Source organism: Leptodactylus fuscus, chromosome 2 (genome assembly GCF_031893055.1).
Source record: "Leptodactylus fuscus isolate aLepFus1 chromosome 2, aLepFus1.hap2, whole genome shotgun sequence".
Lineage (NCBI taxonomy): Eukaryota > Metazoa > Chordata > Amphibia > Anura > Leptodactylidae > Leptodactylus > Leptodactylus fuscus.
Window position 1 is genome coordinate 21,616,152 of NC_134266.1, and position 16,829 is coordinate 21,632,980.

General features: G+C 44.3%; 1 protein-coding gene across 5 annotated transcripts in view; it reads left to right on the forward strand.

The window, feature by feature from the left end:
• Positions 1-16,829, forward strand: part of TIAM1 (TIAM Rac1 associated GEF 1) — a 216,644-nt gene that overhangs the window by 86,779 nt on the left and 113,036 nt on the right. The window contains exon 1 of one of the 5 annotated variants that reach the window (XM_075263434.1): positions 2,845-2,946. The exons of the other annotated variants lie outside the window; for them this stretch is intronic. The gene's annotated coding sequence lies outside the window, so the exon portion shown is untranslated. Of the gene's footprint in view, positions 1-2,844; positions 2,947-16,829 lie in introns of those variants that run through there. 5 annotated transcript variants of the gene reach the window in all.

Sequence of the window (16,829 nt, forward strand, 5' to 3'; positions counted from 1 at the left end):
AGCGCCGATCACTCACTATGTTTTTATTAGATGGAGCAGTCCAAGTATGAAAACCTCTGGGGTTGAAAGAGAAGATTGTCCTGAAATACCGGCAAACGGCGGAAGGAACCACGCCAAATGTTGTAGATGGAATCTCTCCATTCACCTATGGAGTCCTGTATTTACCTAGAGCTGGAGGAAGGGGGTGAGGGGCGGGATTGGGGATCAGTAAACTTTAGATTGTAGTCTTTCTGTAACCTAGGCACGGATCTAGACCATAAAGTCAGAAAAGCTATTCCGCCATTTTGGCTGAGGCAGAAACAACCACATGACAGCCCACGTGCACCTTAGGAGTTAGCAAGTATACTTCTTTGCAGGGGACCTATCACCAGATCTGAAAACCCCAATGACAGCCGACACCCAATAGGCGCTGTCGTCCTGAGCGTTTTGGTGTTTTGTTTATCCAAATCCGTTCAGTCATTCCAAAGATATAAGCCCTTTGACTGTTAAAGCAAGTTTGAGCCTAGTAGCCAAGTGGGCTAGTGGAGGCGGGGCCTCTGTGCGGTAGTGTTACTGCCCAGTTGGCTTGTATGCACCACTTTGTAGCAACACTCTCAGGGCTTATATCTTTGAAATAGCTGAACGGATCTGGATAAACCAAACACCGAAATGCTCAGGGTGACGGCGCCGATCAGATGAGGGATGTCATTGGGGTTTTCAGACTGAGTGAAAGGTCCCCTTTAAATAAAAAATTATAGGTGTGAAACTTTATATAACAGTGAAAAAACAAATAAAAAACACGTAAAATATACACACAGAAATTTTTTTTCTACAAATCTGTTTTTTTTTTTTTTTTACTAATTTAATTTTGGTAAATTTTGACTAAACTGTACATGCATCACCCAGACTATTGTATCTTTTAATAAGATTTGCACTGAGGTTTGTAATTGGGATGCAAAAAGTTTTGGTTATGGTTTCTGCACAAAATCTTCATTGCCATTCTCATGTGTTGCCAGTAGGGGCAGCATTGCTTAGCAGTAGTCTTCTATTTCTGACACATACACATAGGAGTAAAGGGATTGTCTTGGGTGCAAGAAACCTTTTGCTGCAAACCTGTCCTCAAGCTGACTGGTATTGTAGTTCCTCTCCATTAAAGTGAATTGGGTCAAGTTGCACATAAACAGCGCCACCCATGTCCACAGGTAGCATCCGGTACTGCGACTGTTTCCTGTGTAAGTGGCACTGAGCAGCAATGTTCTTCTGATACTTTCCAGGCACTGCCCAGCTGTATGTTTGCCTTCTCCGCTATTATTTGTCTTGCTGGCATCATTACGACTAAAATCTGTGCCAGGTGTTGATAGGTGGCATCTTCGTCGAGTCCTCCCTGTATTAGGTCTGAAAGTTGGATGCCGTTTTCTTTGTGACAGACTCGGCGTCATGTTTTGATTAATAGTTCCCGGGAGACCTATTCTAACAATACGAACATTTCCAAATAGAAGTGCCCCTTATGGTCTGTAGGGCCTTGTCTGCACAGGACTGATCGCTGTAAGTGTGAACCAATCCCCTCCTTAAAGTGGTATTTTTTTTTAATTTTTTTTAAATATGGTTTCCTATAATTGTCTGCTAAAGATTTGGAGTCCCTTGACCCCTTTGCACCTAGTGAGGTGGCCCCTTGTTTCCAGGGAGCAAATGGCTGAAGTGGTCACCGCAGAAATGCCAAGTGGGATCTAGTGATCCGTGAGCTTACCATTGAGATCAGTCTTAAAGGGGAAGTCTGATATTCTTTAATATTTAACAGTTCTGCTGAAGGGGCTAAGAACATAGAACAACTTTACTCCTCAGTCCTCCATCGTCCATTTTCAGCGGTTCCAGCTTTTGGTCTTAAGTCTACAACCTCCTCGCAGTTGGTGCCAGGTGACCTCTTCACAAATGGCACATCTGAGCAGCCACGTGCCGATTGTGAAGAAGTCACCGCTGAGGGCTGTGTTTGGCTACAGCAGTCTCTTGACACAAATTCAACGTCATTGCTGACATCAAGCCCGGGACCTATATTGAGAAGCCTGAAGGTGGTGTCACTGGAACTAGAGGTGACTAAAGGGGTCCCCCGCTAGGTCACATGTTCATGGCACCATCACTGCTACACATCAAAAGATATATCTGGCAACCCCTTTAAATATAAGTTTTATTTAAAGTGTTGAGCAAGTAGAACTTTCTTATTTACTCCTGTTGCTTGTATATTGCCAGCGTATTCTGCAGCGTTGCACAGAGACGAGGCGCAAATCCTTTCACTGCAGGGAACTCATTCCGCCATTCTAAGGGTATGTTCACACAGTGGAATTTGTCACAGCTGAAAACTTCTATTTAGAAGCAGAATTTTTGTGCTGCGGAATCTGTTGCTGAAGTTGCAAATTCCGCACCGTACAGGTGATGGTTTTCTGTTCTCGGGGGTCGTTCGCTGCAAAACCAGCTGTAAGTTCCTAATGGGAACTTTTCAAAAACCTTGTGGATCTTTACTCCCCCCCCCCCCCCCCCAAGTTTCGTACATGTAAGTATCCATAAGTATTTTGTTTGGGCTTTTTTTTTTTTTTTTTTTTGTACATGAGCCCCTTTCCTCACTCGGCGGGGGTGTCGCAGTTGGCTACCTGTCTTGCTCCTGTTTAGGTTGCATATTTGTGACTTCCATTAGCCCCAGGCTATCAGGCCAGCGGCAGCACTAGCCACAGGTTCCCACAAGCTGGAGCTGTCTAGTGTGACCGACTACCAAAAGGCGAGCTGAGCAGATAAAGGAGGAAGGAGGTTACAAAAAAAAAAAAAATCCCACAACACGCCCAAATGGCCCGTCTCATCTTCACATGAAACTTAGTGATCCTCCCACATGCCTGGCAGCACATTCATCTCTCATTTGTGTGGAGCAGCATGTGGAAGAGGACAGCGAGGAGGGGAAGCGTGCGCCAGGCGGCACAATGGGTGAGCTCCTTCTCTACTCTGCTTGCGATCCTTGCACACTTTGCGGCACGGCGGGGACGTGTGCCGGTGCGTTTCATGTACAGGACTATAGCCCTGCTGTGCGTAGTGTAGTGCGGCGTCTTTATGGTATACGATTAAGTTACAGAGGTAGTTGTGCTGAGTTTGTAACATAGCAGAGTTCAGTGTATTAGCCGCGACTATGGCAGGTAAACCTGCTGAGATTTCTTTGCTGGTGACTATCGCAACGCAGAAAGGACGACTTATTCAGCTCTGCTACATCAGGAAACCGATCATAGATCATCGTGTTTTATGTCTGAGTCTGTACAACTTACCTGTGCCACATCTGCGCCTTTAGCCTATGTTACTGTATTTGGGTCCTCCAGAGCAGAACTCTGGTCCGGTACGCCTTTCAATAAACTTTATTAAGTTTCTCGTAAATCCCCCTTAAGACGTTGTCGTTCTGATTGGATCGGCCGTGCCTTTTTGTTCTCGGCTTCTCTGCACTTGTGGTGCTGATTTGTATCTCCCTGAGGTTTCCTATGAGCTGATTTGTGATATTGTGCGTCACGCTGTATTGTGGGCATCAGCGGCTGCGATCGCAGGATTTCCGATTTGCTCTAACTTGTTATTATGAGGATGGTTATTGGTGACAATAAAATTGCTTTGCGTAACCCTGCCGTATAGCTTGTGTAATATGATTATATAGCGCCACTATATACCATAGCACTTTGCATTTGGACTTTTTTACAGCCCCCAAATCTCCATATAGCTGCACGTATGTGTGTGTGTAGTATGTATGTGGCTTTGTTGCCCACAACTGATCAAATTCCAACTTTTTGTATAATCTGCTTTCGATACAGCCCCTCGTGTTCTTGACTTGTACAGTTAAAGCAACAGCGACCTCCATGAGCACTACAATTCCCAGCATGCCCTGACAGCTGCGGCTTGCTGGCAGTTGAAGTTTTGTGTCCAGAGATGTAAAGAAATTCCAGGGGCCATCCTCTGTGAAATCCCCTCCCCCCAAGAGACCACCTCTTTGAGAAGACCACCCCTTGCCGAGACCATGTTTTCTCTATTTTTTACTTTCCATACTATCCTGCAATCGTTGTCAAGCCCACCTCTCCAGAACACCAATTTTTAAGGCAATTTTCGGGTGGACGTCTCAAAATGGTTTCACTGTACCGTGATCTCCAATATCTAGGCCATTTATTGACCAAATGAGTCCACTTTTGGAGCTCTGAATCCATATTGGTAGAAGTGTTGGATTGACCCATAAGAGCACCAGAGATTCCTCCAGTGGACTCGGCCTTTACACAATAAGGGTCTAGCCAAAGACGAAGGATACAGAGATCTACTTCCTTGGGATTTTTGGAAAGTGGGCCCTCAGAATTAGAGATGAGCGAGTACTGTTCGGATCAGCCGATCCGAACAGCACGCTCGCATAGAAATGAATGGACATAGCCGGCACGCGGGGGGTTAAGCGGCCGGCCGCCGTCAAAGTGGAAGTACCAGGTGCATCCATTCATTTCTATGGAGCGTGCTGTTCGGATCGACTGATCCCAACAGTACTCGCTCATCTCTACTCACAATCACTTTCTGGTTAGCTCAAGGAACCCCAGTCCAACACTGACTAGTCGTATTTTCCTAGGACTAGGTTAGGAAATCCCTCCAACGTCACGGTGTGTGTTCCGTGTGGTGTTGTCGTTTGTGGTTTGTTTTGTCTCTGGATGGATGATGTTTAATTTGGCCAGACTGATTTTTGTAAGATAGTCTACAAAAACAATACTCGTGGCAGTAACATTCACGTACTGCAAAAATGTGGCAAGGATCGGACACTGGCAACGTTGCAGTTTGATATCGAATGGATTTTTGGCTCAAAATTTTACAAATTTCGTTTTTGTGTTTCTGTAGCCCGATGATGGCTTGTGATGCATGGTGGCTTACAATCCATTCTTATGACTCCTTATAGTCTATACATGACTATAGCTGCATCTCCAGTTTTTATGTTATTAGAGTATTCTATTACTGGCCGGGGAGATTAGTCATCGTCTTGTTGGAGGTGACCTCTGCAGGGTCTCGGGGGCAGCTCTTCCTCTTGTAGTTCATCTTTGTTTGGAATTTTCCTCCCCATCCCCCTCGCTGCTCTGTACAAGATTTCTCTTCACTTCGTAGGCTTTGGCTCTGCTGAGCTGTATCTACTAGCCCATACACCGAGGGGGTGCCCAGTGCCTTCAACAAACAAACAAAAGTTGAGGTTGGGCAATTTTTTTGGAAGCCAGTGTGTTTGGGACTAATGTTCAATTATACCTGTTTGGTTTTAGGTTGGTGGTCCTACCAAAAACTGATCGGTGGGCCAAAAAATAAAACGAAATTAATTTTATTTGTTTTTAATATTTTTTATTTATTTATTTTTTAAATTGTCAAAAAACAACAAATTGACAGAACGGCTGCACGAATGCCATTACAAACCGACCAATGAACACATCTACTTTAGCTTTCTTCTGTGAAAAATTTCTCCGAGGATCTATTTGTAAAGTCTTGAGATTTCAGTTTTTCACCGATCCCTTCTATAAAAACCAAATGATCTCATTGACTTCAGTGGGTGAGAAACTGCGATCCATAGACTTCAGTGGGTCAGTGTTCTATCCGTAAAAAACGGAGAGTACGTTGACGGTAAAACCAGATGTGTGCATGAGGCCTAAACCAAGAGATCTAATTTTTATTGTATATTGGAGCAATAATTTTTTTTTTTTTTTTTTTTTTTTTTTTTTTAAATATGGTGAATGTTTAGAGTCTGATGATCTGTTTCCAATTTAAAAAAATAAATTTAGATTTACATTCAAAATCCAGAATATTCTAGTAATTAGAGATGAGCGAGTACTGTTCGGATCAGCCGATCCGAACAGCACGCTCGCACTGAACTGAATGGAAGTACCTGGTACTTCCGCTTTGACGCCAGCCGCTTAACCCCCTGCGTGCCGGCTACGTCCATTCATTTCAATGCGTGCGTGCTGTTCGGATCGGCTGATCCGAACAGTACTCGCTCATCTCTACTAGTAATCCATCAGATCCCATTGCTGCCGAATCAAAATTCTCATTTTCGATATTGTGGTGAGATTAGATTTTCACTAGGAAAGAGCAATGAAGTCAGAAATGATCCAAGTGTGTTATCGGTTTCCACAGTCCATTTGCTGTTGGTCATGGGCTGTCATCAAATGGAGATTTTTGACGTTTTTTGAGCCCCCCTCCAGCTTCAAATGTGAAATTTCTTCTGTTACCTTTCCATTCGAGAGAAAAAGCGAAGGAGAATGTGACATTCCGTCCATTGTATATAGTCACATGTTGTGGTTATGTAGAGCCCACTTTGTTACCACCACATAGATCTCTAAAGGTCACCCAGGATGCCTCGGCCTTCATCAGGATCTGGCAAAGGAAAGTTTATAACCTCCGGTCTTCGATATTTCCCCTGCCATATAGACAAGGCATCATTGTTACTTGGTGTTCGTGGAATGCTGTAGCGTGTTACGACAGTGTCACACGAACACAGTTGCCCGTGCAATAACATGAATGGAATGGTTGAAAAGTATCTGTCATGTAATCGAGGTGACAATAACACAAGCGTGTTCTACTGGATTGCGTGACTTTTGGGGAAATTTTTTTGTATCTGCGAATTTTGTTGGATCTTCGACTGATACTGATTTTGTTGTAAAGTTAATATTAAAGATGGCCATAGACTTGGCAAACCCAGGAGCCAGCTAGCCCAAGGAACTGATCACTGGTGCTAACTTTTTGGGTTTTCTGTTTACTGCTGTGGAAACTCTTACACCATCCTTGCTTGGACCACTCAAGAAGCCAAAATGTGAAGCTTTCTAAAGACTATATTAAGACACTATCTCCGAATATTCTGAGAAGTATTGGCCCTTTGCTTGGCGCCCATGAGGTTGAGCTACAATAATGAACTAGAATACATATGGCTTCATGGTTGGTCGTCCACTAGGCGTCCATTCAACCTTGTGTCATGTGTTTATGGCCACCGGTTAGTAGGTTTAGCTATAGTCCTCTGGAAATCACAAGGAACATGTGAATCGCGTGAGTTGGTTCCAACGATATAAAGCCATCCGTACACAAAACAATTTGGTTTTGGTGTCCATAATACCTCATCTGTTATGCAAATTACCAATTACCACTGGAGATCCCATGTCTTGGCATATATGATGCATGGCCCTCTGCGGGGTGTCCTGTACTCCAGAGATAACATAGCAATTTATCAGTCAATGACTTTAATCTAGACCATAAAGCTGATGGCATCAAACGCAGGCGGCGGTGTCTCTCAACACAATAGGAGAAGATTCTCTCACTCCGACTTCAAGCCCGGGTAATGAGACGGTGATACGTGTCTACGACAGATCTCGCCACATGACAAGGCATTGTTCATCATCTCAGGTGATTAGCACGATTTTTTTTTTTTTTTCTCCTGGTAACTGATGTCTTGACCTTGAAGCCCATCACAAGGTCTTCAGATGAAGGATAAGAAAGGTTATTACGGAGTAGCAAGCAGCGATAATTACTAAGAAAACCATCGAGATTGGAGCAATCCCCTGACTTTGGCCCATGAAATTGTTTAACCATTATGATAGATCTCAATTAAATTTTTTTTTTCCGTAGATCCAGGAAAAAATAAGAATTTGGTGTGGCAATTTCACACAGATGTACAAATTTTTTAGGGAAACTTCTTAAGTACACTCCATATATTTCGGCGGTGCAAGACGTTCACAGGAACCTGCTAATTGCCCTCGAAACCCATAAGGTTGTCTTCCATTGGTGTGTGAAAATCCAGCCTTGTTACAATACCAACATTAACCCTTAAGTACTATCATGGTGTCTATCAGACTCCACTACCATAGACATATCATTATGATAGAAGCCATGATAGTACTTAAGGCTAAAGGGGTTGTCGTATCGGACTGATCAGCGTGTCCCACTAGGATGAGATTCTACACGTGGAGAAAACTGGAAGAAAAGATTTACCCCCATGGTGCAATACTGCATTCCTCCTGCGGAGGTGCTAGTGATATTTGACTTCATTGGTGGCTAGTCTCGCATTTTTTTTTTTATTATCCGCCTTATTTTTTTGCCCATTATCATGGCTCCCTCAATTTGGCTCTGTACCCCGATTAGTCTCAATGTGGCGCATGCCGCAGGCTCTGAGTATAAATTGGCTGTGGAAACCGCAAGAAGAAAAATCAAGGTGTTGTGTGTGTTTTTTTTGTTTTTTTTTGCCCCCCCCTCCTCTCCCTGCCAGCTGGTGTTCTTGTCGACCATCGAAAACAATGAATGGCAGGTTCTTGATGGAATTTGGAGCTTGTTTTAAGGCCAAATCCACTTCTCAGTACCAAATTCCTCCATGTGAACATTACCCTAAGGGTAGGTTGCAGAAATGTCTGACACTGTCCCTTTAATTTAGGTGGTCCTTGCAGAGATCCATGTATAAGCTTCAGAAAAAAACTGATGTGGTGCAAAGGAGTATTTTTTCATTTGCAAAAATTTCGGCAACTATTCTACCATATGTGAATCAGTTTTTTTTTTATGGAGATGGCTGGTCTGAATTTGATAAGACAGGAAGACCTGTGTTCCTCCGGAGCAGGAGATCAGATCTGCAAATGTTGCTGTAGGCACCTGTGCTCATTATTGGATAAGCAGACACCTGGGAATGTCTCCAGCTCTGCTGCTTCATCTATCGCTATCTGTGCCTGAGGACTCGTCCTGCTGATGGATAGACCTGCTGAAGATGAGGGTGAGGTCAGCTATTTTTTCTACACCTGAAACATTTATTCTCACAAGTAGAAGGTTGTAAGTTTAGCTTCGTTCCCAGCGTACAGTCCTCAAAATTTTTTTTTTACTGGTATGTTCCTGTCCTCTCAAGGTAGAGTAGGTTCTAAAAATGTAAATGTTGAAAGAATCCTACAAGATATCCTACTAGTGATGACTGGGTGGTCGGTTAGGTTGGTGGGCAAAAATTTACCTTGGGCAAGCATGTATTTTTTTTTTTTTTTTTTTTTGTTGAAGATACCAGATGGGTCTGGCAACAGCTTGTCTCCTGCAGGACCAGAGTTTTGGGGAAACTGGTATTTAGGTAGATTCAGAGGCCCCTATACACCTTAGTCGGTACTATTCCGTTATCGGGCCAGCAGAGCTGTTCAGCACTAGTATCGGGACAGCAGCAAGCAAGGCCGCATACCCGCATCGCAGTACAGTTCCGGACAGCATCGCGCATCGCAGATGAGTTTGGGACAGCATCGGGTTCAGCAGCATTCACACACACAGCTAATTGTAAGTGGATATACTTTATTTCGTAATTGCCGGCAGAGATGCTCAGCACTAGTTATCGGGACAGCAGCAGCATCGTAGTGAGAGAAATGGACGTGTCGGGCTGTGTTATATAACTTGTCTTAAACAGGAGGCATGAAATTAGCGATCTCTTTTAACAAATCTGTGAACATTGTTTCTTTGGAATGATTTTGTCGCCACATAAATTCGGCTAAGTATGACTCCAGATGCTGGCGGGCTGTTCCGCGCTGTCTTTTATTGCGCCATTTAGCACTTCCCCACAAACGTTCCACATTTTGCGTGTGGCACTGAGTGTTTGGGTCAACAAAATTGTACTTGTGGTTCACTGTTAAATGGTCGTAGCCAGCAGCTTTTAAGTCTGTAGTATTATACCCCTTCCAGCAATCAGAGTATATTATACTCCCATCTGCCACGTTGGCTTTAATAGAAGCTATCAATGTTGTAGCTGATCTTTCTGGGACTGCAACAACAAAACACTCCTTAGTCTCACGGCACAATCCTCCAAAGATCCATTGTGGTGGCAGAACCCGGCCGCTGTTGTTTTTCCTTTTTGTAAAAAGGCTTTCATCCACCTCAACCACTTTGTTTAGGCCTCCTATTTTTGTAGAAGGTCGGGATATTAAGGCACTTGTACACACTTCGCGGAGGTAATTATTCCAATCTACGAAGGTGTTGTGATTCATCTTCAATTGCTGTTCACAAAACTCTACGGATGTCAGCTCTTGGCACCAACAATAAATGAAACGGGCAGCCGTAAGAAAAGGAATGCGTGAGTTGGCAAACCAAGTTTGCGATCTCACACCCTTTTTTTCGTCACACGGACGTTTGCTGCACCGCCATTTTGGAGATGCTTTGGCCAAAAAACACATTTTCATCTGGTGGTTACGAACACAAAACCGGCTCTTATGGATCAGACCATTGGCTTGGAACAGTTCAATTGCTGATTTTTCATCTGCAGGTAAATCCCACAGCGTGTAATCCATCTGACAAAACTGCTGAGAACTGTGACTGAAACAATGGTGAGTACTGTGACTACAACTACGAACACACTAATTTGGCGCCCAATTTTTCTGTCAGCATCGGACCAGCCCGGCACGTCCATTTCTCTCACTACGATGCTGCTGCTGTCCCGATAACTAGTGCTGAGCATCTCTGCCGGCAATTACGAAATAAAGTATATCCACTTACAATTAGCTGTGTGTGTGTGTGAATGCTGCTGAACCCGATGCTGTCCCAAACTCATCTGCGATGCGCGATGCTGTCCGGAACTGTACTGCGATGCGGGTATGCGGCCTTGCTTGCTGCTGTCCCGATACTAGTGCTGAACAGCTCTGCTGGCCCGATAACGGAATAGTACCCCTTAGTCAACTGATCTAACCAGGGCTGTAGAGTCAGAGTTGGAGCCATTGATGATGAAGTCGTAGTCGGGCTTTGGAAAATTAGGGGAGTCGGTGGTTTGACCTACTGTCCCAACATCCTGGACCTAACCAAAATCGACAGATAATGCCAACCTTTATCTGATGTGTATGGCTGGTCGAAAATATGTTCTTCATACAACTAAAGCTGACTATATATTTGGCTGTTTTTCCACATTGTATGGGGGACTAAGATATTTTTATTTCTACAGATGGGTGAGCAAAAAGAAAAAGTGTAACAAGTTATTGCAACGTTTGTGGTTTAGACGTTTTTTGCTCTAGATCATCCATTTTTTTCAGAAGAACTTGTAGTGTTTGTGCGACGTGTAGTCGTAGTCATGTCGGAGTATTGTTGCCAGTAAGAGACCGTTCCAGGACTACCATAATTTAGCAAGATGGCTGATTTTGAAGACTTTTTGTAATCTTATAAGTGGTTACATGCTATGTCTTTTGGGTGGGATCCCTCAATGTTGTAAAATGAACCACTTGTCTCATGTTTGGTCTCCTCAATCTCCGCAGCAAATAGCTTTTGCACAGTCTCTCATCCACAAGAGAGACTTCTCATTTTTTTTTGCTTGGTGGACTTTTTTGGTATCCATCATCTTGTCTGGGGATGTCATTGACTCTGTGCCAAATAATGTTTATCAGAGTCAAACCGTTTCACTTAGTCAACGTATGGACCTATGCAACACCAGATAGATCTGTCACGTGCTCTTCATATTACTTCCACGGTCCAAGGTTTTTGGGAATTTTTTAGTTGCTCCTACACATCAAAGCCATCAACTAGGCGATGACATCTATTCTTTCCGACTATTCAGCAAAGTGCGAGGAGATTTAGGAGTGTAAGTCACTGCCAGAAATATCTGGCAACCGCTTATCTGCCGAGAGAACAAAAGGTGGGACGTGACAACTCAACATGGTCCATCCTTCCTTCACGTGGCATCATCTGTCATGGGAGAGTCAGGTCACCACCATCCACATGAGATGGCTTCTACTACTGAAGTTGGAGCTTTTTGGATGCCTTTTAGATGCCAAATTTGCAGAGTTCCTTCTTGGATATTTGTTGCTCCTTTACGTACTTCCATTATGTACAAGGAGCTGAAGACCAGGGTGGAGAATGAAGGTCCTCCACGTCAGATCTACTCACTAGTTAGTTGCAGGATTCGTACTGGGAAGGCTGGAAGAACCGGCTTTGAGTCAGGAGGAACCAACTTGTGCAATGTCTCCCGGTCGTCCAGGTAAACGAAAGTAGAGGATCTCCATATATCCTGGTTATTACATCCGACTCCATTCCTCCGCACTAGGGTAATATCCCGCTGCAGGGCACCAAACCTAAACCACATTTTCTTTGTGTTCCCCTCGCTATGTTCCTCGCATGTCTCTTGGGCGGTCTTCCATCCCATTAGTAATACATAGCACTAGACAGGGAGGCTGCCTTGAGAAAGGACTACAAGTTGCCACACGCAGACTCTGTGACCTATCTTTGTATCCCTGGGTTGTGGCTGATAGACATTGATGGACTCCTTCCCATAGACAATGGCAGCTCCTTCCAGATCTACATTCATCGTGACTTGTGGGTTACTAAAGCGCACTTTCTAATAGACAGCGGGTCGTTCGCTTCTCTTTGTCTTCCCGCTACTTTTTTGTTTTATGGATTAGTCCTGGAAGGAAGCGGCAAAACATCTCTTTTGTTGTATGGAGTAAAGTATGTATGGTGGGAGGAATAAAGAGTTTATACATGCTTGTACACGAGCGGGTTTTACAATATATTATATGGCATTGGGTTTAGAAGTAGATTAAAATATAAATATATATATGTGTAAAGATTCATTACCAAGTCTATATTTACACCACCATGGATAAACATTGGCCATGAAAAGCGGATGATTTTATTTTTTTACATTCGTAGGGCCTCGATTTTCACAAACTTAAGTATATTGCAGACTCCATGAAAAAGGACAAAAATAGGATCTCCCCTGCAGGAGCCCGGCCCTGTATAGGGGGCACCTCATTGAGCCTCCACTGGCTGAAGGTTAGCGATGAAAATGTGCCCGACTGCAGATTTCTGGGACCCCCAGGGATCAGCAGAACTAGGAACAAAGTCTCATCGAAGCTTCCCTGTGAATGACGCCCCAACGTACTTACATGACCCCCGCTCCATTCACCCCTATGGGGCTGCCAGGACTGCAGTCTTCAGAACCCCATAGAATTGAAAGACTCGCTGGCCACGCAAATGCAGTAATGCTTCATTCTCCAACAGGATTCAGGGGGGTTTCTTGTCCCCCTGTCCTCCTGATCACTGGGGGTTCTTAGTGGTTGAACCATCAACAGGCTGACACTCATCCCCTCCCAACAGGATGGGAGATAAGTGTTTGGAGTGGCCCCTTTAAGATGGCTAGGTAGCTGTTGAGCAAACGCTCCTTAGGCCGTCAGATATTTCTTGCCCCCTAAGGCCCGGTTCACATCTGCGTTCGGGTTTCTGTTTGTGTAGTCCACTTGGGGATCCCCCAAACGGAAACCTATGCACATAAAAAAGCTTACCTGGGAAACCCAGGGGCCCTATAGACTATAATGGGGTCCGTTTGGTTTCCGTGTGAAACTTGCGGTGAGAAGTCTGGCAAGCAGAACTTTTTTCTCCGCGTGTTTGGTGCGGGAACCAAACTGACTCCATTATAGTCTGAGGTCCATGGGTTTCCTTAGGTAACCACTTTTTTTATGCCAATAGGTTTCTTTTTGAGGGTCCCCAAACAGTCTCCCTGAACGCAGATGTGAACTGGGCCTTAGATAACTGGGCGGTCCTGCTGGGAAGAATGACGTTGAATTTGAATAGTTAGATTTCCTGTTGAATTCTAGTATATTCCTCAAAGTGCTCAGCCCTATAATCGGGCAATTCCTCAAGGTGCTCAGCCCTATAATCGGGCAATTCCTCAAGGTGCTCAGCCCTATAATCGGGCAATTCCTCAAGGTGCTCAGCCCTATAATCGGGCAATTCCTCCACTTTTCTTGCATCTCTTGAGCAGTTGGCTGAGACCGCACATTTTTACATATTAAGGACCTGTGGGTTCAGGAGCACCTTCTAGTCTTGGATTACAAGACACAGGTTCAAGTACTTTTTAAGGGTATTAGAAGTTAATTCAAGTGGACCTCCCCCTCCCCCAGGTAGAAGCTTCCAGAAAAGGGCATCTCTTGCCCACAATGGCACATAACATGTGTGCATTACATAGACTTTAATTTGTGTAATTCTTCAGTTTGCCTGCGGGAGTGCTGTAGGGAAACAGAACACTTGATAGTCATCGCTACAAAATCACTATGACAGCTTCAGGTCTGAATGGTGACAGATTTCCTGCCATTTTGTTACCAGGTTTTCTGACTTCTGTGGTTATTCAATTTTGGTTGTTCTTGCAGTAAATCTACCCTGATACATGTGCGAAATGTAAATGTGTTAGGTGTGAACAAGGACTAGTGTAAGGTCACAGTTGTAGCCCCTGCTGTCCTCATTATACAGCTGCGGCCACATGGTAAGGCCATCACATGGATATACCGAGGCCTGCTCTTTAGATCAGCAGTAAAGGCGTCGTATCTGTAGGGTATGGGGCGGTGTTACTGGAGTGTTACTTGGTGTAAAGGGAATTTATTTCACTCCGGTTGTTTCTTTGAACAGAATTTTATTCTGGGTAATCTCAATAATGGGTGACTTTTTGGCTGTCAGGACGCCAGGCAGGTTTAGAGGGTGGCTTTTAAAGGGCCGGCACACATGGTATAGCGATCACTGCGATTATATGTTATAGACTGTAACACCCAGCCTCTCTTTATAGCCTTGTAAATGTTCTAATTGTTTGCTCAGGAACAATTCCTTGAAGTCTTCTAAAACACCTGAGAAGGCTCCTTACAGGGGATCTGTGAGTTTATGAACAGGAAACGACATGCGGAGAAGCAGAGCAGGGCCGTAGCCATAAGTACACCTTGGGATCTGGGATCTTATGGTGGCTGCAGTCATGTTTCCACTTAAAGGGAAACCACATTTAGGTACCATTGTACTTCAGATACATCATTCAAAGAGGATCTGTCACCGGGTCATGACCTACATCTGATTGGCGCTGTCGCCCTGAACAGTACAGCATTTTCTTCATCCAAATCTGTTCACCCATTCCAAAGATATAAGTCCTGTTAGTGTTGATGCAAATAGGCAAGTGGGTGGGAACACGGTGACTTACAGCATACAATTATCGGTGGAATCTGCATCTGAGTCTGCATGTGAACCTAGCCTAACAGATCAGATAAAGCCCCATAAAGTGGGATATGATGCCTAAATTGTGAAGCCTTAAAGGGATTCTACCGGTAAAAAATTTCTTTTCTCCCTAACACATCGGAATAGCCTTAAGAAAGGCTATTCTTCTCCTACCTTTAGATGTCTTCTCCGCCTCGCCGCTCGGTTAAAATCCCGTTTTCTGCCGGTATGCAAATTAGTTTTCTCGCAGCACTGGGGGCGTCCCCAATGCTGCAAGAGAACTCTCCAGCGCCGCCTTGATCTTCTTCAGAAACGGGGTCTTGACTCGTCTTCTTCCAGGGGTTGGCTTCAAACTTCTAGGGCAAAGCCGACTGCGCATGCCCGCCGGCCACAAGAAAATGACCGCTTACAATACTATAAGTGTAAGACGAATGGCCTTTCTTAAGGCTATTCCGACGTGTTGGGGAGAAAAAAAGGTTTTAATGGCAGAATCACTTTAAGAACCTCCTGATAAGGACATTTTAAGGGATTTTCCCAGATTTTGGGTTTTCTTTGAAAAACAGTGCCACTCATGTCCGTAGGTTGTGTACGGTATTGCAGCTTGGCTCTAGTCACTTTAATGTAGCATCAGAGCAGTTCAAAGCAGCCATATTTTTTTTATTATTGGATAACCCTTATAGCTATATAAAATAAATAATAATAATAATAAAATAAATAATATATATATTTTTATTTATATTTTTCGGGAGACGTATGATAAACGTGGGTCAGTTTTTGTATGGATGAAAGTAGGATTTTATCCGATAGAATATATCTGTTATATATACGTAATATACAGGAGGTTATCTTAGATATTTGGAAACTTCCTTCACGTTGTCCTGAACTTGCTCTAGTTTTAGGCGCTGCCTTCTCCAGTAGCAAAGTCTCGTGCGATGTGGGTCAGATCTGACAACTCTTATTTAATGACTTGTAATTGCTCTCCATTAACCGTGTATATTCAGCCGGTAAATTGGCGGGTAAGGTAAGTAGGTGAGCGGCCGGCTACTCCTAATACACTGCGGGATTGTCTACATGAATTGTAATGACGCCCTAATAATGGAGCCGTCTATGTGCAGGGTGCCGGCTGGCAGGGATTATTCTATCCATAACACACGACATGTCCAGAGCCGTAATCTTGTGGTCGAGCCGCGGCCGCAGCGATCCTCTACACCCTCTGTCATATCCTAAACAATAGTCTGTCTCCAATTGAGGTTTCACTAAATTTACCCAACGTGCAGGTCAAGAAGTTCTCGGGAAACTCTTCTATGGATGGATCTGTCTTCCTTGGGCGTCTGCAATGGTGGGCTTGTGGTTTCTTAAAAGGAACCTACCGCCATAAAAGCCCATTTTCGAGCTAGTTAAAGGGATATTCTAGTCAGACCAGGTTATCTGTCCAAAAATTAAGGGGGGTATCTTGCTGATCGGTGGTGGGATGACCACAGGGTACCTCCACCAATCACAAGAATGGAGTACCATGACGGAAACCTCGTGCCACTCCGTTTTGGCTATCTCTGGCCGTGCCATTGAAGGTGGTCCCAGTGGTCAGGATTAGAGATGAGCAAACACTGTTTGGATCAGCCGTTCCGAACAGCACGCTCCCATAGAAATGAATGGAAGCACCTGGCACGTATACTTTGCCGGCGGCCGGTCACCGTGCCAGGTGCTTCCATTCATTTCTATGGGTGCGTGCTGTTCGGAACGGCTGATCCGAACAGTGTTCGCTCATCTCTAGTCGGGATGACTTGCTCTGACTGGGACACCCTTTAGGCTGGGGCCCCACGTGGTGTGAATACTTCAGCAAAAAATGCGGCGTTCTACAGTTTTATACACATTGCAGAAAAATACACACTGCA